We start from the raw sequence: 23,191 nt of genomic DNA, 5'->3' as shown, positions 1-23,191 counted from the left end.
CATGTTTCCTTGCTTTCTCAATCTGTGGACAAAATTGGTTGGACCAGTTCAATTTTCGCCTTTGGCATATATTAGAAAATACCAAGGCAGTTTTTGGAAAACGTGACATCAATTGCCCAAAGATGTCCTTTAAAAGCATTTCCAGACGTACCCCAGTCAAAGTGCCTAAGTCATTTCCACCACAGTGCACAATTATAAGGTCAGGGTGTGGTAAATGCATAAAGGATTTTACCATTGGTATCAATTGGTGACTCCTCAATCCTCTCTGTCCAATCCATACCATGTCCACATTTGGTAAATCAAGATTGTAAATACCTCTGTTAGCTGCGTATTTTTTACTCCAGTGGACATAGCTATGACCCACAAACCAGACTTTTGTCATGTTGAAGGTAGATGTGCTTCTAGTCAGATGAGTTGTGGAAATGAAATGGCAGTTTGATTATGAAAAAAAGTGGTCGCGAATCAGTGCAGATGAATAACCAGAAATGATTGGAGCTTTGTTAAAAATCTCCACTGAAAATTAGGGTGTATGCTTTTTTTTTGTCATTTCAATGGTTGAGAAAAAGTCATTTAAAGAAACATTGCATTTCATTAGCTAGTAGATTGAGAGGTCAAACAGCCTTGATGGATTTTTTTGCAACATAGTATGATGAACTTGTGAACTGTGTGCTGGTTTAAGAGGGAGTTACCATGGTTACTTGGTGAATGAGCACTGGGGGGATGGGTGAATGTTATGTGAGTTTCAAAGTCTTGAAATGTACAACCAATTACAATGTGCAGTTTGGTTTTGAATTTGTGTAGGAACAATTTTTATTGGCTATGTACAAGAATATGCGTCTGAAATGAGAAAGAATCTGTCCCACACTCACCTTCTTTCAGACCTTCTCCTTTACTTTCCTTCTCTCACTTCACTTCCTTTGCTCATTCACTCTTTTCTCTTCCCTTACTTTCTTATTCCACTGTACTAACTCCTACTCTTACTCCTTCTGTCCTCTTACTTGTACCCTCCCATTCCCTCATTCTCTCTCTGTTAGCCTCATTCTCTCTGTCCCCTTAGTCTCTCACTCCTTCTCTATCACGCTCACTCCCTATAACTCAGCCATACTTCTACACTCATCTTCTTTCAGACCTTTTCCTTTACTTTCCTTACTCTGTCTTCCCATCCTTCGCTCCTTCACTCTTTTCCCTTCCCTTACTCTCCTTACTCCATTTCAGCAACTCCTTTTCTCAATCCCTCTGTCCTCTAACTTACTCACTCCCCTTCTCTCACCCTCTCTCTGTTACCCCCATTCTCTCCGTCCCTTTAGTCTCTCACTCCTCTTCTGTCACGCTCACTCCCTATAACTCAGCCATACTCCCACACTCACCTTCTTTCAGACCTTAACCTTTACTTTCGTTCCTGTCTCTTTCCTTCTTTTGCTCCTTCACTCTTTTCTCTTCCCTTACTCTCCTTACTCCACTTCACTAACTCCTTCTCTTACTCCCTCTGTCCTCTTAGTTCTACATTCCCCTTAAAATCTTTCTCTCTGTGTTACCCTCATTCTCTCTGACCCCTTAGTCTGTCACTCCTCTTCTATCACGCTCACTGCCTATAACACAGCCACACTCCCTCACTTATGTTTCTTTCCTCCCTCACTCAGGGCCTCATTTATGAGAAATGACGCATCGCTGCGTGACAGCAACGATGCGTCACTTCTCAGTGCGCTCTCCTTAAGACTTTCCTGATGCGTCATATTTAATGTATGACGCATCATGTGGCAAGGAGTTACAGATATGACAGTATTTCTGACATATCTGTAAGCGCAAAAGTGACGCATTGCTGGAGTGTGTCACAAAAGTGACGCAACTCCAGCAATGCATCCTTTCACATGGCACAAGCACCATGTGAAAGGTCCTGCGTCAGTCTTATGCCTGCTGTGAGGCAGGCGCAAGATTTTGTCGCAATGGCGTCCTAAAAGTGACGCAGTGAAATCTCATAGATTTCACTGCGTCACTTCTACGACCCTTCCTTGCGTCAATATGCCCCCTTTGCATACATTATACCTGGCGCAGGTATAATATGGCGCAGGGGTTTACAAAGTGACACATATACCTAGATGCGTCACTTTGTAAATATGACTCAACAAGGCCCTTTTTTTACACCACTGGTGCGTCAGAAAAGAGTGACGCACCGGCGGCGTAAAAGTGACGCATGGCCTCATAAATGAGGCCCTCAGTCTTCTACTCTCACTTTTTCTTTCACTTTCTCTGTCTCTTTACTCCCTTACTCACCTTGTCTCAAACTTACTTGCCTTTATCCAGTCTGTATCTCCACTCTTTCCTAAACATCACTGCTCTTTTCTTACCCTTCCACAACCCCGTTCCTTTACTACATTTTCTTCACTTATCCTCATTCCCCATGTTCACTCTCCTTCTCCTCACTCACCTCCCACACTCACTTTCTTTCGGTCCCCCTACTTCACTTCCCTTCCACTCTCGTCCCTTTCTTTGCTTTCTCACTCATTTTCCTTTCCTCTCTCACTGCACTCCACTTCAGTTACTCTTTTTCATTTTTTTTAAGAATACAGCTCTTTTTTGAGAATTGGAGGTAGTTCTAAAAAGAACTTTTGTTTTTTCTTCTTTTTTCTTTTTTTTCAACAAAAACAAAAACCGGGAATGGCAAACTGCTCAACAGGAGCAAAAAAATTAGGGCTGGGTATGGCAGCGGTGGTTCTCTAATGCTCGAGCAATGATCAAAATACTTTGTTCCCCGTAACAAATTAGGGCATCACAATGTTTGCATTTGATGGATGCCTCATTAAAAATAGGCTGAATATTTGGGATCAGCTGCTCTGGTCGCCCCCTCACCGATGCAGTTGCTCCTCCAGTTGAAGTAGAGGCACCATCCCTTGGAGCCTCTCGTGCCAGAGCCCTGACACTCTCCCGGGTATAGTTCTGTGGGTGCCTCCTCTGGACATGCCCAATCATGGTGGAATTTCAAAATGAATATTTTCTGGTAGGGTCACCCCATGCAGGACAGTGTGACGAATTCGGCACTCCACCTTTGGAGCACTTACTTTTTTTTTTATCATATGGAATGGAAAAAAACTTCTATATGAAGTGTTCTTTTACCCTGGGCTGAGGAGCCTCTTCTTCTATGAACCCATCTGAGTCTTCACTGCTACTGGAGGGTCTAGCAGCAGCCATGATAATCCAAAAAAGATTAATCAGGAAAAAAGACAGGTCTTGCAGTCACAAAAGTGAAAGAAGAAGTGAAGGAAATGGGTCGGGATTTCATTCTTTTGAAAAACAAATGTTAGCAACCAATGAAAAGTGTTATTTTAAGGTCACATGACTTGACACGCTTACGCTGCGTGCACCGAAGCGCTTCCGGGGGCGCTTACACTGCGCAAACGTAGGCGCTTCCATTTTCATTCGGAAAATCAAAAATACTGCTTTAATAAGTATGGTACTGAATGTCTTGCATTATTATTTAGTTTTCATACATATTTTTTTTACGAATGCAGAATTAGCGCTCTCGCTGTGCTCTCGGGAGAGCTTACCGGTGCGCGCACCCTGAGCGCTCCAAGACAAAATGATATGGGTAAGCTTACCGGTGCGCGCACCCTGAGCGCACCAGGAAAAAATAAAAAAAAATATATATATATACATTGAACAAATAATGAAAAAATATATATATATATATAATTAATTGTTGTAAAAAACAGCTAATAAAAAAAACGTAGGTTACAAAGTCGCTACACAAAGGAATTAGCTTTTAAAAAAACTATGAAATTCACTGAAAAAACCATAGGTTTCACAAACGTTATAGTTAGGAATTAGCATTTAAAAAGCCTTTGAAATTCACTGAAAAAAACATAGGTTTAACAGCAGTTATAGTTAGCTGGACATTTTACTCATACAAAACCATTGAAATTCCCACGTTATAGTTAGTTGGACTCACTATAACTCGCGCGCCCGCAATCCACTGCTGATGATGTCACATATTACATCATTCATGACTTGGTCAGTGACATCACTGATGACATTACTGATGACATCTCAAATGACATCACTGATGACATCACTGATGGCATCATCCATGTGATAATACGATGCACCTCCTTACACTCTAATCTAACCTTTGATACACCCAGTGTTAAATACAAACTACCATTCCTGAAATTATTGACACACCAATACCAGTAACTACATACGCACTCACTGATTTCTAAGTCTACACACACATCCACTCATTCACCCATACAATCACTCATACATACAGTCACTCATCAATAGAACACTATCATATCCACTCATAGACCTATACAGACACTCACACGCTGACACTCATCCACAGAGTTACTCACACACCTAGTCAGTCCCATTTTCTTAACTACACAGTTTTACTCACTAAACCTTACTTAATCAAACATATACTAACACATACTTACTCTCTTTTACAATCACTGATACAAGTACACATTGATCAGTACAGTCACTTACGCAATCACAGGCTCTCATGTATAGTCAATTATATATGCCAACTCTCACATGCACTGTGTTTTACATATGTACTTACTTGGACATGGAGCACTGAGATAGCCATTCACTCACCAACACACCCATGCACACAGTCAACCACCCATAAGGCTCTTTCCACATGCACTCTTGAACCCATATACCAAGTGAATCAATTGCTAACACATATATGCACAGAGTCACACACCTCCCAGCCACCCACACACACACTCACCCTCACATACAAATATTTGGGCAACCAATCAATAACCCATTAAACCACTCATATAGCTACTGATCAACACATGCAGCAGCTTACACAACAACAGACATACTGATGCAGACATTCAGACAGTTTACTAACTAACCAATGCATTCAGTAAGACACATTTAATCACTCACTCATACAGTCAGTCACGCACCTACTAAATCCTTCATCCAGACACTCATACATACACTCATTCTTCAATATGTAAAACATATTTCAACTTTACAGAAACACACATTCACTGGATGATGTCATCAGTGATGTCATCAGTGATGTCATTTGAGATGTCATCAATGATGTCATCAGTGATGTCACTGACCATGTCATGAATGATGTAATATGTGACATCATCAGCAGTGGATTGCGGGCCCCCGAGTTATAGTGAGTCCAACTAACTATAACGTGGGAATTTCAATGGTTTTGTATGAGTAAAATGTCCAGCTAACTATAACTGGTGTGAAACCTATGGTTTTTTCAATGAATTTCAAAGGTTTTTTAAATGCTAATTCCTAACTATAACGAGTGTTAAACCTATGGTTTTTTCAGTGAATATATATATACATATATATATATATATATATATATATATATATATATATATATTATTAGAAATACAGTGTGCTTACTTCCTTGATATACTTAGTACTGTCTTATGTGTAGATGAACTGAAATATTATTTCAAAAAAGATAGAGCTGCTAAGGGAGCATCTATATAATGCAATTTATCTCTTTTGGTTTTACCCTGTACCTTTAATTCATTTAACATACCAGTACATTAATAAATCATGTTCTATATTTGTGATATATGTCCTTTTCCATTCACAGTGCTGTGTTAGCATCTGTTCATCTGTGACTGTTTAAGCGCAGTAGCTAAATTGAATTGTGGCTTTATGTTAGGTTGGAAGTCACACATGTTTATACTTAAAGGATTCTAAACCCCAGAATGTGTTATCCATCGCCCACATAGCAGAATAAAATGCTTAGCGCCAAGATATAGAGCAACTGTGTTGTGTTAAAAATGTTTCATAGGCATATTTTCTTTACATAACTTTCTTTTTCTCATTCCAATCCTTATTTTCATTTTCAACCAAACAGAACCTGACTCAAAATACAAACAGATATGTATGGTCTTCCGTATCTGTGCCTACTACTCATCCCCGACACTGAGAACAGCGTAAAAACAGTTTATATATGTCAACATGGCCTCGGGGTTATTTCAGTGTGAAATAATCTGCCGAGAAACCACTGTATCCAGTACAAATAACGTTACCTAAGGTGGTACTTTCTCTTTTCTTAGACATGCTCAGAATTGGAAAAGCATTCTGCGTGTCTAAAACTGTAGATCTCTCGACACCCTGTGTTTGCCCACGCATCTTTAGGGCCCACCCTTGCTACATTACACTCCCAGAGTCAGAGACCTGGAGTCACGACTTTGTCATAACTTAGTTTAACAATGACAATAGTATGTACTCATTGCATGTTTTCTAATTCCTTGAAGTTTTAAAACCTGTTTCTTCTTCCAGAAATCTCCAGTTGAGGCTTTCCAGTCGGAAAAATATTTCCATTAACAGTCTCATACGAAATTATCCCAACAAACTGATAAGGTAACGCTGCTGTTTTGAGAATTGTACGTTTCATTGAATACATTCTACTTTTTGAATAGGTTAAGCCTTGCACTAATGTACGAGTGAATGATTTTTTTTAATACTGCAATAATAACTGGCAAGCTTAGAGGTTTGCTACCCAACATTGAAATCTTCCTGAAAATCAGTACATAAACCTCAACTATCTATCTCTATGTAGCTATCTATCTATATTACACAGTGGCGATCTTGTAGTTGCGTTTGAGTCACACTTTCGATAGAAACAGCATTTATTTATTTGCCATTATCTGTCATCTTCATAGACAGATTTGTACGAAGCTTGGCAGTCTATAATCACAATAACACACATGAAGGAGTAGGGAAATGAAATACAAAGGTGGCACATACTTAGTGAAAAAAATCCTGGCTCACTCACAAAGTTGTGACATGCTTTGTCATTCGGCTTGCTTCAGAGACCAACACCTGAGGTGAAGCAAATTGGAGGGGAAAACAATACAAATATAAAAGTTGGGATCACCGCAGAAAAGTGCAGCGAAGGCAAAACCCAGCTCAGAAGTGCCCCTTCTCGAAATGTTTTTCCTGGACCCACCGGCTAGGTCTAAAAACGTGTAGGATGGTGGTGATAGGAGACGATAAAGATATCCTCCACCCCGCCTTATTGCCGAAGTGTCTACATGTTTCTGCCGTCTGATACGTGCCCACAGTGTTGGTTCACACCGGCATCATCAGGACCCTTCGGATCCCAATGTGTGTTAACCTCTGAACCTGGATTAGGTATTCTTGGAATGCATTACTTCCAAGCAGAGTGCTCCCCTGTATAATACACACTCTGTAATCTGTAGGGGAAAGACACAAAGGGGGAACAGAATTACTCATAGCAAGGCTTTTTGGACCCCTACAAAGAGTCCGTACTCAGACACTCGAAATCCCCGATTGTATACTCTCATCTCACAAAGCAATCACGCACCACCTAGGTGCTCACTGTAACCAATTTGGTGTAAATTATAAACACTCAGGGGCATATTTACCATAACTGGCGCATCCCTGCGTATCAGCAGAGATGCGCCAGTTATTGTGCGCCATGCCTCCGCCACCATTGATGCGCCGCATTTACAATGCGGCGCACCATGGGGCAAAAACGGCACAGATGCGTGACGCATCTGTGTCGTAAAAGTGGCGCATTGCTGGAGTTGCGTCGCAAGCGCGATGCATCTACAGCAATGCTCTGGGGGCCCTATCTAGTTAATGCTGCGTCAATCCTTACGCCTGCTTCAAGCAGGCGCAGGGTTTTGACGCAGCATGGGCCCAAAAGTGACTGAGTGAAATCTTGTAGATTTCACTCAGCCACTTTTAGGAGGCATTCCTGCGCCGGAACGCCCCCGCCTGCGCAGGAACGCCTACATGTGGCGCAGAGCTTTACAACGTGACGCATCTAGGTACCCCACACCACGGCGTAGGAATTGCGCTGCCGCTGCATCACAAGAGTGGCGCAACAGCGGCGTAAATGAGGCGCAAGGGGCTTGTAAATCTGCCCCTCAGTCCATAATCGGACCAGACAATCAAAGTGGAACAATTTTCACCAAACATCCATCGCTGTTGACCATTTTTTCCTTGACTGAAGTCCAATGCACAAACATTGCACTCTCTCATGCTGCACAGTAAAAAACAAACTAACCGAGTTTCATATACTACAATGCTAAAACTAGCTAGATATTGGGAGTGACCCCTTGTAGTCAAACTCTGGGAGAAAATAAAACATAGGCATAATCGGGTTAAATATTAGCATGAGCTTTCGGTTTGAAAGTCAGGGATGATAATTCATTTTCTCTTTATTCATAATGCATATATCCCTTTGAGTTGTTAAAGCCACAAATCATTGCCAGGATTCTGAACAAACCATAAAGTATGTAGCACTCTGAATTGTTAAAGCCGCAAATAAATAACCAGATTCCAATCCAACCTACTCCATAACACACCCGGTTGTAATAATTGAGGTGAATTAACCCAGGGCTGCCAGTGCGGTATCCTGTAATGGGACCATTTCCGTGACAAAAAATGGTCTCTGGTTTCTTATTCCGTCCTGCAGAACTCCCTCCTACAACTCCTTACTTCATCAAGGTGGGTGCACTTCATGGAAAGTATCCCCCTCTCGCCGTGTAGGTCGCGAGTTGATGCTCCGCTTCTCCTCTGTTATTGGAAGGGTTTCCAGTCATGTGATGGGCCTCTGTATCAAGTGACCTTGACGTCTCGCTACATCGCAAGCCTTGCATGATGTTTTTTTTCCTTTTCATCAATGGGGAGTCTGCTTGGGGGGCCTGATGCAGGACTCCGGGGGGTAGGGAGTGCACATGGTGGGTACCTATGGTACCCCCCTGCCTTTCAATGAACAACATGGCAGGCACCACGCGGTGCCTGTTACGTTGTGCATTGAAACGCACAACCTTCCTCTGTGGCATTTCGGCGGGCAGTGCTCTTTGCACCGCCTGCCGCAATGTTGCAGATGCCCAATGCGCCGGCCAGTGTGGCGGGTGTATGCTAATCGGGAGTGCGGGACCGCTGCACCCTCAGCGGGAGGTCCCGGTTCCCAAGGGTGGGGCCCTTTGTCTCAACTGGAACATTTTTCACATGGCAAATTCAGAGACAGATTTAATCTTAAGGAAGAACGGAAATAATGGAGACCCAAAGAAATTTGTGGAGAAACAAAAAGATTCTTATTTGCAAGTAGTTATAACAGCAGCACTACAGTACATTGTATGTAATAGTAACCATAAGTGGGTTGTGCACTGAATGTTGCAGTGAACTAACGAACTAAGACTGAACTACCATTCCTACATCTATACAGAGGAGATAAAAAGAGACTGCTGCTAATGAGGGAACAGAAGTGGGTGTATAGACCTAGGAGTCATGAGGTGGGGTTAAATGATGACATCCTATGGAACATCTTAAACAGATAGGTTTGGAGGAGCCCACTGTGCTCTGCATCTCCACTCTGCCCCTACTCTCCGATATCCAGGCTTATGTCCTGTAATATCTGCCCTATGATGATAAATGAAGGAGATTTATTCCTATGTATTTCCTGGCATACAGCGTGGTGCCCTCACGCGATATTTATTTGAGGGTAGTTAGCAACATAGTCTTTCTCTTCACGAATCAAAATGGTAAGGGTTAAATAAATGGGAATCGCCGGCCTTCTTGCTGGTGCCCATAAATAACACTAAATTATTTTTGAGGTGTGCAGCAAAGTATTTATCGATTTCGTACAAGAATCGAACAAGACACTGCATTTGTTAATTTAAATAAAGTTGTCTCCCATTGACGAAAGGGAAAAAAACATCATGCAAGTCTTGCGATGTAGCAGGACGTCAAGGTAACTTGATACAGAGGCCCGTCACGTCACAGTAAACCCTCCCGATAAGAGAGGAGAAGCGGAGCAGCATCTCGCTACCTACACGGCGAGAGCTGGATACTTTCCATGAAGTACACCCACATTCATGAAGTACGGAGTTGTAGGGGGTAGTTCGGCGGGATGGAACAACAAAGTAGAGGCCATTTGTAGTTACGGGAATGGTTCCATTACAAGATACTGCACTGGCAGCCTTGCGTTAGTTCACCTCAATCATTACAACCGGGTTTGTGTATTGTAGGTTTAATTGGAATCTGGGCATTTACTTGCAGCTTTAACAATCCATAGTGCTATATACATTATGTTTTGATCAGAATCCAGGCATTGATTTGTGGCTTTAACAACTCAGAGGGCTATATAAATTCCATCTCCATACTAATATTATAAAGAGAGAGCCCAAACCTTTGAGGCAGGTAATCTCAGTAACCACAACACCAATCACAACACCCAATACAGCGTTGGAAAGGGCAGTTGCAGCAGAAGGACATAGGCTATGCAAACGGATACAAAAATGTATTAAATAAATTGCAAAAAACTACATCATCCAGAAGGCCGAGGGCCAAAATAACTTCAAACAGGAAATTATGTAATAATGTGACTCACTATATTGAGACTGAGGGCCTGGAGCCAAATTGATCGTGAACAAGGGATATGCTATCCCGAAATGCGTAGATTTGTGCCTGCCTGCTTGAGAAACTCCATGCTGTGAGGATTAAATAAAAAAGCACATGACTGAAGACAACTGCGAGTTTGTCTCGTTTTTCTCCCAGCTGGGGGAATTGTTTGTGGATTTAAATGCGGCGTGGTTCTGCCGCGGAGATTTACAAACCGGCGAGAGAGTGCTGCAAATTCTGGCGAAAAGGAACCGAGAGGTATCTATATATATCCATATTAATATTATAAAGAGAACTAACGAACTAAGACTGAACTACCATTCCTACATCTATACAGAGGAGATAAAAAGAGACTGCTGCTAATGAGGGAACAGAAGTGGGTGTATAGACCTCGGAGTCATGAGGTGGGGTTAAATGATGACATCCTATGGAACATCTTAACCGCATGCGCGCTAGCGGTTTTCCCGCTGCGTGCTGCGTTTTGCAAATTACCGCGTTACATGACGAGCTCAGCTCGTCATCAGCGCACGGCGGGTTATGCTCATGACGAGCTGAGCTCGTCATCAGCCCCGAAGGGATTAAACAGATAGGTTTGGAGGAGCCCACTGTGCTCTGCATCTCCACTCTGCCCCTACTCTCCGATATCCAGGCTTATGTCCTGTAATATCTGCCCTATGATGATAAATGAAGGAGATTTATTCCTGTGTATTTCCTGGCATACAGCCTGGTGCCCTCACGCGATATTTATTTGAGGGTAGTTAGAAACATAGTCTTTCTCTTCACCAATCAAAATGGTAAGGGTTAAATAAATGGGCATCGCCGGCCTTCTTGCTGGCGCCCATAAATAACATCAAATTATTTTTGAGGTGTGCAGCAAAGTATTTATCGATTTCGTACAAGAATCGAACAAGACACTGCATTTGTTAATTTAAATAAAGTTGTCTCCCATTGACGAAAGGGAAAAAAACATCATGTAAGTCTTTCAATGTAGAAGGACGTCAAGGTCACTTGATACAGAGGCCCGTCACGTCACAGTAAACCCTCCCGATAAGAGAGGGGAAGCGGAGCAGCATCTCGCTAACTACACGGCGAGAGCTGGACACTTTCCATGAAGTACACCCACATTCATGAAGTACGGAATTTTAGGGGGTAGTTCGGCGGGATGGAACACCAAAGTAGAGGCCATTTTTTGTTACGGGAATGGTCCCATTACGAGATACTGCACTGGCAGCTCTGCGTTAGTTCACCTCAATCATTACAACTGGGTTTGTGTATTGTAGGTTTAATTGGAATATGGGCATTTACTTGCAGCTTTAACAATCCAGAGTGCTATATACATTATGTTTTGATCAGAATCCAGGCATTGATTTGTGGCTTTAACAACTCAGAGGGCTATATAAATTCATATCCATACTAATATTATAAAGAGAGAGCCCAAACCTTTGAGGCGGGTAATCTCAGTAACCACAACACCAATCACAACACCCAATACAGCGTTGGAAAGGGCAGTTGCAGCAGAAGGACATAGGCTATGCAAACGGATACAAAAATGTATTAAAAAATTGCAAAAAATGACATCATCCAGAAGGCCGAGGGCCAAAATAACTTCAAACAGGAAATTATGTAATAATGTGACTCACTATATTGAGACAGAGGGCCTGGAGCCAAATTGATCGTGAACAAGGGATATGCTATCCCGAAACACGTAGATTTGTGCCTGCCTGCTTGAGAAACTCCATGCTGTGAGGATTAAATAAAAAAGCACATAAGTGAAGACAAATGTGAGTTTGTCTTGTTTTTCTCCCAGCTGGGGGAATTGTTTGTGGATTTAAATGCGGCGTGGTTCTGCCGCGGGGATTTACAAACCGGCGAGAGAGTGCTGCAAATTCTGGCGAAAAGGAACCGAGGGGTATCAATATATATCCATACTAATATTATAAAGAGAGAGCCCAGACATTTGAGGCGGGTAATCTCAGTAACCACAGCACCAATCACAACACCCAATACAGCGTTGGAAAGGGCAGTTGCAGCAGAAGGACATAGGCTATACAGACGGCCACCATATACATTTAAAAAGTAAAAGAACCGTGCCAGCAAAGTAGTCCCTTGTGGGCGTGTCTGCGTTCTGCTGTGGGCGTGTGCTGGGGGCATGACAAACGCTGGGGGCGTGTGGTACATTCCGCCCTTCATGCCATGTGAGTCAGAATTGCGCCGCATCAAGGGGCACGCTGGGAGCGTGACACGCTGGGGGCGTGACATGCTGGGGCCGTGACAAACGTTGTGGGGATGTGTCCGCGCTGTGGGCGTTTGTCCGCCCTTCATGCCATGTGAAGCGCCAATTACACAATTGCGCCGCATCAAGGGGCACGCTGGGATCGTGGCAAACACGGGGGCGTGTGCTACGTTCCGCACTTCATGCCATCTGGCTCGTACATTAATCAGATCATCTGCTGTGGCCGTGTGCTGGGGGGCGTCACAAAGTCGTTCACCTCTAAGCGTGGTAAGTAACCATTCGCAAGACTCCCTTGGGGGACTGCCTGTTGTCTCACACATACTGGGGGTGCCGAATGCAGTGTGTGCCTTGGCCTGGGTGCGTCTGAAAGGGCCAAACGCAGTGTGTGGCTTGGCCTGGGTGCGTCTAAAAAGCACTCGGGCCGAAGAGCGTCGGTGTGGGTCATAAAAAAATAAGAACAGCGGGAAACAATCATTCAAGACTCACACAATTCTAATTGTTAGACGGTCGCCGCCGGATCACTACAATAATTACATGCGCCGGCTAACATGAACCAGGGCTGCAGCAGGGCCTCAAGCGCGGGGACACGCGCCTGCTAACATGAACCAGGGCTGCAGCTGGGCCTCAAGCGGGGGAACACGCGAATGACCGTATCTGAATACACACATTACACACATTCTATTTCATACCCGGACAACGTCGGGACGGGCTGCTAGTTATGAATAAAGATAAAGATAAATTACCAATCCCTGACTTTTCAAACCGAAAGATCATGCTAATATTTAACTCCATTATGCTTATGTTTTATTTTCTCCCACAGTTTGACTACAAGGGGTTACTCCCAACATCTCGCTAGTTTTAGCTTTGTAATATATGAAACTCAGTGAGTTTATTTTTTGTTGCGCGGCATGAGAGAGCGCAATGTTTGTGCATTGGACTTCGGTCAAGGAAAAAACGGTCACCAGTGATGGATGTTTGGTGAAAATTGTTCTTCTTTGAATGTCTGGTGTGATTATGGACTGAGTGTTTATAATTCACACCAAATTTGTTACAGTGACAACCTAGATGGTGTGTGGTTGCTTTGTGAGATGGGAGTATACAATCGAGGGGTTTGAGTCTGAGTACGGACTCTTTGTAGGGGTCCAATAAGCCTCTCTATGAGTAATTCTGTTCCCCCTTTGTGCCTTTCCACTACAGGTTACTGATTGTGTGTTATACAGGGGAGCCCTCTGCTTGGAAGTAAAGCATTCCAAGAATATCTATTACAGGTTCAGAGGTTAACACATTTTGGGATCTGAAGGGTCCTCATGAATGCTGGTGTGAGCCAACACTGTGGGCACGTATCAGACGGCAGAAACATGTCGACACTTTTTGCAGTAAGGGGGAGTGAAAGAAATCTTTATCTTCTCCTATCACCACCATCCTTCACATTTTTAGACCTAGCTGGTGGGCCCAGGAATATCATTTTGAGAAGGAACACTTCTGAGCTAGTTTTAACCTGCACTTTTCTTCTGTGATCCCAACGTTTATGTGTGTATTGTTTTTCCCTCCCTTTTGCCCCACACCAGGCGTTGGTACGCGCAGGGGTGTATTGAAGCAAGCCGCATGATGAAGCATGTCAATTGTGAGTGAAAGCAGTATTTGTTCACAAAGCACATGCCACCTTTGTATTTAATTTCCCTACTCCTTCGTTTGTGTTATAATCATTTAATAGGGGAGGTCGGAGTAGGGGAATATTGCCTCTCCCCCCTTCTAAGTGTGTGAGATTCAGTCTAAAATCACAATCAGCTAGTTTTTGCCATGCAGAGTTTTGTGAAGGTCTGTTTTTTGTGATTTGGTCATGTGGGAAATGTCTTCAGGTTTTCAAGGGGTCTCTTACGACCCTATGCCCCAACTTACAGATTTTGTCAATTGGAAATCCTGGTGGCTTCCCAGCAGGTCAATGGACCATTGCCACTGTTTTTGAATGGTGTTCCGTAAAGGAAGACTGTCACTAAACTAGCTAAGAGCCCACTCTACCCTGCGTACAACCCATGAAGAGTCCCTTTTTTGGAAAAAGCAAGATAGAACTCCTCATGAAGAGTCTGTCTGGAAACTCAGCCAAGTATTATACAGTCCCAGAAGCAACAGTCAATAAATCAGAGAAAAAGGAATGATAGTTGCAATAGCATTGGTCAGAAAAGCTTTGAATAAGGTAAGGAATACAGTCCTTTAGCAATAGCTGTTGGTAATAAAGAGCTAGATTATGTAGTGACTCTCTGCAGAGTCATAAGGGTCTGGAGTCTTCATTTCCACAGTTCTGGTCTCTCTTGCTATGAACACTTATTAATATAAAATCAAACAATAATGTATCGAAACCTATGAATCGTTAGTAGCTCTCCTCCAATGGAAACCGCTCATCTGATGGTGTTGTCATATTCCAGTGCTTCATTCACTATTCTCCTAATTGATCGGTTTCACAGATGCTTTCAGCATGCAGTTCAGTCTACGCTTCAACTTTGTCTGAGACTTCAATACCTCTTTTGCATCACCCCAGGCACCTGCACTTGTCTTGCAGCTTGTTGATCTTCATCCCTTTATTCTCCTTGCACCGCTCTCTGTATTTCAACAGGTGCTGGTGCTGTAGATCTAGGTGGTCTCTCGACTGCCGTTGCGACCACTAATGCTCTTCTCTCTGGATCATGGACCAAAGACGCTTCTTCTGATTGCTCACTCTCCCTGTATGTGAGGCATGTATCCAGTTTGGGATTCCAGCACATTTAACAGCAGACTTCGAAGTAAATATAACTTGGAAGGGGCCTTTCCATTTGGGCTCAAGACAAGTCATCCAAACATACTTCTTGATCAGGACCCAATCACCAGGAACGAGGTTGTGGCACTGTTCTTGCTGAGGGTCTCGGCAAGCAGCTCATACCTGATGAGAGACCGAAAGAACCACATCAGCGAGTGTCTTGCAATAGTCCAAAATCATATAATCTGTAATGTGGAGTAGTGTGGCTCACTGGTTAGAGGCGGCACGCCTGAGAGCAGAAGTCCGCCTGGGACCAGGGTTCAATTCCCGAAGCGGCAGGGTCGTGGACCTTGGTCAGCGGACTCGATAATTCTCGCTTCGGTGCTTACTCTAATCAGGGGTTCCACTCGGCAACTCTGGGCATTAGCTTGCCTAATCTCCACAACGGCCCCACCAATTCCAGGGATGCCTGGCTCCACCTTGGGGACTCCCAGCAAGGGACCATCCCACAGGGAAAGCCAGAACGGGTTCCCCAGAGTTATACAGCGCCGGGACGCCCCGTTGCTGGGGCAGCTGTGCGCTTTACAAGTATACTACATTTACATTTACAGTTTACAAGGGCATTTGCCAGTACAGCAGGCAGTCTCATAACCCTCCCCATTAGAATTTCAGGCAGGACTATTCCTGTCTGGGATACTATGGTTGCCCTAAATGTGTGGACCTGTGATAGTAGTGGGTCACTGGAAACAACAAGCTATCAAGAAACACTGTCTTTCCATCAGCTGACGTCCAAATGTAATTTGCTTTCTTTGCCCAACCTGATCTAATCCTCCCACTCTGCTCTGCTTCAGACACATTTTCCTGCACCCTTTCCAAATTCTTCCTAAGTATCAGTACTTTCCATCATCATTGCAAAAGCCCTTTTTTCTTCAAATTTGCATTTGAAACCTCCATTAAATGTACATGCTAGCAGTGCACAATATCTGATTACAGAGTCAGCGTATCTGTTGCCCATGGCAATGTGTCCACTGCCTGTTTGATGTCCTGGACATTTTACAACAGCAATTTAACTAGGTAGTTGCAGGGCTTCAAGCAAATTCTTGAAATGCCCTCTGTTTCAAATAGGCGTTCCTGTGGAGGTAAGGAAACCCCTTTGCAACCATAACTGCCCAAAATCATGAACTACACCAAAACCATATTGGCTATTTGTAAATATGGTGACTCTCAATTGGGCAGTTAAACTGCATGCTCAAGAAAGGGCAATGAACTCAGCAACTTGTGCACAGAAAACAGACTGAAGCTATGAAGCTTCGATAACATAATTTATGGAGCACACAGCATATGCTTAGTGCGCCTTTATTTCCTCTTAGGCATGAACCATCAACAAATAGGACATGGTCAGGCTCATTTATTGGTTCATCCATAATATCCAGCCTCATTTTTGTGCATAGTACAGTACCACTTGGCAATCATGATTGAATCCTTCACATTTTTCATTTTGTTCAGTCACAGGCATAAGAGTAGAGGCATTTAAAACATTAAACAGTTTGATTACAACATTATTGGATGTAAGAAAATTCTGCTTTTCCTGGTCAGCCTTTTGTGGATTAAATATTGGGGTTTAGTTTTTGCCAACAGTATTTCCACAGAGTGTGGGACTATGACAATCAAAAGATGTTCAATCACTATATCCTCACTATTTTGCAAACTAGCAGGCACTGCGGCAACCACCTTCACGCAGCTGGGGAGGGGGTTGTATGATAGAGGCGCACATGGCTAACCCACCTGTGCCTCTACCATGCAGCCTAAATTACAAATCCATCTTAACCACGCATTCCTTTACCATGCATGCCTTTACCATGTAATGTCATGGTAAAGGCATAATTGATAAAGGGGTATGCATGCCTAAGGTCACACGCCCCCTCCCACCGCCAAAAGCTATAAACTCCCTACCTGCCGCCTGTCCTGAGTTACAAATACCCCGACCACCTACCAACCCCCACACTGTCCCTAACCTTAACAAACACTATCCGACCCCCTGCACTGTCCCTAAAACTACCCCAACCCCTTCCACTGCCTTTAAGGCTAAAACCCAAACCCCTATTTTAAAAAACTACCTGACCCCCCTGAGCCCTAAAAATGACCCCAACCTCCACTTAGCCCCAAAAAGTACCCCAAATACCCTTTCCCCTCCCTCTGCCCTGAGGCCTACAAACCTGTCACTTAACAAGCACTACCCCGACCCAATCCCACCCCGCGTTGTTCCTAAAACAGGCCCAACCCCTTCCACTTCCATTAGGCCTAATACCTTGACCTTTTATTAAAACATGACCTTGATCCTCCCCCAGCCCTGGCAACTATCCTGACCCTCTGTCAGCCCTGTAAACCACCGACCCCCCCAGCCCTGAAAACTACCTTTGACTCCCAGCCCTTAAACCCACCCCCAAACCTCTAGCCCTGTGACCCTCAGTCCTCAAAACTACCCTGACCCCAGCCCAGAAAACTACCCCAACCCCCCATCAGCGCAGAAAACTACCCCTGAACCCTCGTCCCAGAAAACTACCCAGGCCTGCCATACTTACCTCACCGCTGCTTTCTTTCTGGCGTGGTCATCCTGCCCCCATCCCTGCTGAGGCAGCAGGTAGTCAGTGCACCATGTATATACGTTATTAAGGCATATGCGTGGTTAAGGCTGGCGTGGTTATGCTTGCGATGTTAGAACATGCGTGGTTGAGGCTGCGGTTTTCGGACTGTTTCCTGCTGGGGAGTCCTACCGCTACTGGATCAATTACAGTAGAAAAATAGGTTACAGGTGTTCGGGTCCCTCCATGCTTCTGTGTCAAAACTGATAGTGTGCATCTATCTCTTTCACTGCAAAACAGAGTAAACTCTTTTGTATTATCAGGCATTCCCCGAGCAGGGGTGGGACACCACTTATATTTCAGTTTTAAGGATACTTTTATACATTTGTTGTCCCAAGGAAGTGGATCAGACATGTCTTGATGTATCAGCCTCGGTGGGGGCTTTGCTATTAAGAAAAAGTTTGGTATCCACTGACTACAGTAGACAACCATTCCCAAAAACTGATTTCTTTCTGTGTTCAAGGTGGATTTATGTGCAAGATGGCTTCCACTCTCTGGTGATACCTTTCTTACCCCTTTCATCATGATGTGTACCAGACATTGAAATTATTTTTGATAGTACTACTGTACCTGTAGACACATTGTGTCTGTTTTCTACCAGGTGATTTAAAAGTGCAATGGTGTCGTACTTGCAAGCATCACTTGTACCCGATGATACTAACAGGCCATCTGTATATTAAACAAGGGTAGACTCACATGGCATTTCTAAAAGCTCAACATTTTTTTTTGAGGATCTGATTAAAGTTAGACAAAGTCTCTCTATACCCTTGTGGGACATGACACCACATGATTGTCCTCTGTTGGAAGACAAATGAGAACAGATATTGGATATCTTTGTGTAAGGGCATTGAGAAAAAAACCTGACTGAAATCATTGACTGTGAACCATTCTGCAGTACATGGAATTTGAAACAGTACAGTGGCAGGATTCAGAACCACGGGACAGCAAGGCACTACCATTTAATTAATTCACCTTAAATCCTAAACAGTCCTTTACTTGCCATCTGGTTTTTGTAACACCATAATGAGTGGATTACATGGACTTCCAATCAACTCCCTCAGTATGCCTTTCTGAAGCATGTCTTCAAGTGCTGGTTGTATTTATGCAATAGTCTCTGAAGACAAATCAAGTTATAGGATGGTCTTCATTTGGCTTTACTCTTATTTGGACTGGTTCTAGACCTTTTATAAATCCAAATTATTTCCCTGTAAGATCCCAAACTTCTGCACTTACAATGTCTTTGAAATTTTCCGGTTATTCAGAAATTGTCAATAAGGGAAATATTCCTACTTCAGCGTTCTGTGTAATCATTTTAAAGTCTTTCAAGAAAAGAATGTCCCCACGGAAAATGGACAATTTAAAGTGTCCAATTTCAATGTATATTCCCTCGAGAAGACCTGTTATCTAAAGGACAGCACGCCAACAATTGGGCGGGAAAGGCAAAGGTACAAGGTTTGGTGTTGTACTTATCAAATTATGTTCAAACTGGAACTACAAGGTGTTATCTCAAATACTACTGTGTTTGAAGAAAACCAAGATGCAAACATTAATAAGAAATACAAAAGAGAGATGATCCCCACACTTTGCGTTTGGTAAAAACTCTGTTACAATTTATTCTGATTCAAAAAACAATTTTTCATTATCACAATATTAAAAACATGTCATACATTTATAAAAAATTATAGTTAAAACACAAAAGAATCAACAAAGTCGACGCGGCGTTTCGGTATTCTGGTAGTAGACCTTCTTCAGGACCGATTCTAAATGAATTTAAGAACACAGAGTTACCATTCTTTTTTTGTTGCAGATTCAACATACATCTCACTTTTGTCAAAATCATCTCTTTATCTCCTCCTTGCAATTAAACACCTTGTTTATCACGTACTGTTTTCTTCTATGCACTAGTTCCTTGTAATACGAAGAAATACTACACATTATGTGGATCTCATTTCTATAGTATATTATCACTCTAATAAGCATATTAATCACTATACCTCCACATGCCTACACTAATCACAAAACTAACATTGTTTACCTTTCCCTTGGACTTATTGTCCAATGCTGTTGATCCCTTGTTTAGGTATATTATGCGCATATTTACAGTGCTCTTGTCATCACGCATACCTTATTCCAGAAGGATTTCATATCACTACTGGGCACTGTTTTTGCTTTCAAAAGAAATCCTGAAGGCTTCGGAGTAATAGACCTGTCCCAGGATTCTCTACGCACTTTTCAATTTGTGGTGTCACTAAATGGAATAAACATTTTTTAATTTTTTCATTTTTTATTATAAGGTCCTACAATGATGTTTTTCTTTCTCTTAATGAGATTTTATCAGGAACTGACTGTTTTGCATACCTTGTTGGATGAAGAAATATTCTCAACGTTTTTGGGTTGTTGTTTATATTGTTATTTCTTCTGCTCGACAAATAGCTCTCTGCTCTATGGATCAAAATTAACAAAAAACGTATTCCTATCACTACCATTTCTCTTATTGTCTTATACATTTAGTGCTTATTAGTACTTCCTGTACCTGTCTTTGAGTCATGGATTTGCAGAGTATTTGACCACCAGGAGGAGCCACCGTTTTATAGGTCGTGGTTGCCGTTTTTTTGGCTATTCAATTTAGGTGACGAATATCCCTTCTTGAGCCCCTTAAATCCAAAACGGTCCGTTCTCAATTCGGTCCGTTCTATATTCTGGCAAAGTAAAGAGAGAAAAACAAGAATAAGAATTGTCTTGATCTTATTCCAAACAATCTGTCTATCCATATACTTTATACCTCCCTTATTACTTTCTAGTTTTTACTTAAAAAGTGTTTTTTCTTTTTTACTTAAAGTCGACAATCTCATCATGTGTATGAAACGTGACACTGTCTGGTGTGCACCATATTGTGCTATTTAACTTACACAACAGGTCTCTTCCTAGCAGGTTTACCAGAGTTGCATCCCAGATTAGAAGTTGGTGGTTCTCTTCAAAACTTCCTATTTTTACAGGAACGTGTTTTAAAATTGGATTTTGCATTTGTTTATTCATAACCCCCAACTACTTTGATAATGTTCCCCGAGAGAGGCAAGTCTAGTACTTCTACTGTTCTAACATTAGAAAGGGTAGCTCCTGTGTCAATCAAGAAAGACACATCATGAGCATAAACATTTGCATCTACATATGGGCCACTTTGGACTACTCTAAGACTGCATAAAGCATGCAGGCTTCTTCACCTCTTAGGTACTCTCATTGGGAGTTATCAAAAGCAAACTCATCAGTCTCAACTAAAATATATTGACCTACAACATTGCCATTATGGTTTTGAAATTGTGGCATAGCATTCTGAAACTGATTTGCATTATATTTTGGCATTTGATTTACATTCAATTTTAAGTTCCCCATTTGTGGAGGAGCAGGGGCATCATTTGAGCTTCATTTTGCATAGAAGTCTGCATTTGCTGAATAGGCATCATCTGGGCTGCTGTACCCTGTGAATTTTGCATTAATCGTCCAGCATTGTCAGGATTCAATTGACATTCTTGTTTCCAATGCCCCACTCTATTACAAATATGACAGGCAGTAGCCTTTTTCATTGCAGCAATATCTGTCCCAGATCCCATACCATGGGGCATATTCATTCCTCCTTGATTTTCTGAAAATTCAACCTTCGGCGCAACAACTCCCTGCATCATTCCTTCGTTTCCTGTAAAAGATGGGTTCTGAAAACCTTTCTGAGCCAACATAAATTTCTCCTGTATTTTCCTATGCTTCATGTCCAATTCATCACTGCAATATTTTGCTAAACACAGTATTTCGTCTAACGACTTTGTCTGCCAGCAGATCACACTTTGCGGTATGTGAGCACTAATCTCAGGTTTCAACCCTAAAACGAACTGTGACACAAAATCCCCATAGTCTTCTCTTCAGGATATTCATATCCAACATGCTGTTTGAACACCCGCAGTAATCCCTCATAGTACTCATGAACTGTCTCCTTTGCTTTTTATTTGGTTCTTTTAATCCTTAACTAATCAGTATTTCCGGAGAAATCTTTCCTTCCCAAAAAGTCATAACTGCTTCATATTTTTCCATCACCAGTGGTGAAGGTGCACCAGTTCGGCTACCTTACACTCTGCCCATAAATCAGCTGCTATGAGAATGTCAAGAAGCGTATCCAAATCTCTCCACAGCACCTTCAAAATGGTCATAAATCTTTCTACATGTGCATACCACTGCACAGCTTGTCTCTCTTTTTTTGATCATTGTTTGTAAATGTTGTCAAAACACCTCTACTCCGTGGAACATGTACATAGGTACCTCCAACTTCTTCCCTCAAAGGATATGCAGCTACTGCATCCCACTCATCCTGTTTTCCCTCTGCTTCCCTCTTTTTCTTTTCATGTTTCTTTATCCATCTAAATTCCAACTTCCCAACATTCTTCAATCTGTGTATGTATTTAATCTGCTCAGTAATGTGCAATCGCATTCCTGTAATCTTCATGTTTTCTATTGCCTGATTATCCAATTCAATCATGTAACTATGATGTAGATCAATGTTATTAGTAAGATCCACATCATACCTTTTTGCTATCCCTGCCAGTTATTATGTATTATAGCAGCTCCTAGAGTAATTTCCTTACACAGGTAGTTTAACTAATTTCTCTGGTATTGATTCAAGTGATCAAACTCCAGGCAACCCTTGAGCAACACTACTAAGTCTATTTTTAGATTAGGAATGTCCAATTATCTGTATTTTCTTGTCTCTTTCTTTTGGGGGCTCTTTAACTGCTATCCTTTTATCTCCAGTAATCTCTTTAATCCATGCTGGTAAGTATACCTCTTCACTGGCAATAGTCATTAGAAATTAAGGGAGTGGTAAAGACTAATGTCCCTCCTCCATCTATTAGAGCCTGCAAATTTGTGGGGTTCTTCACAGAATTACCTGAGTATTCTGAGTTGTCGGTACATTTCCAACAACAAGGGTCATTAAGACTTCCGTCCCTCTCTCTATTTGGGGTGGTTCACTAGCAACCATTTGAGGTCCAGCTGGAACATTTTCAATGGGGATGACAGCTGGTAGTTGTCTCTCAACTATTAGAGCAGTGGATCTGGATCCACTGTAGCTGTAGCTATGGTCTAACTAGTACTAGCCTTTGACTCTTCTGGATGACTCTTCTGGGTCAGAATATTTAACAGCTGGTGGTGGTC

Source organism: Lissotriton helveticus, chromosome 1_1, assembly GCF_964261635.1.
Source record: "Lissotriton helveticus chromosome 1_1, aLisHel1.1, whole genome shotgun sequence".
Classification (NCBI taxonomy): Eukaryota; Metazoa; Chordata; class Amphibia; order Caudata; family Salamandridae; genus Lissotriton; species Lissotriton helveticus.
This window is presented reverse-complemented; position numbering follows the sequence as displayed.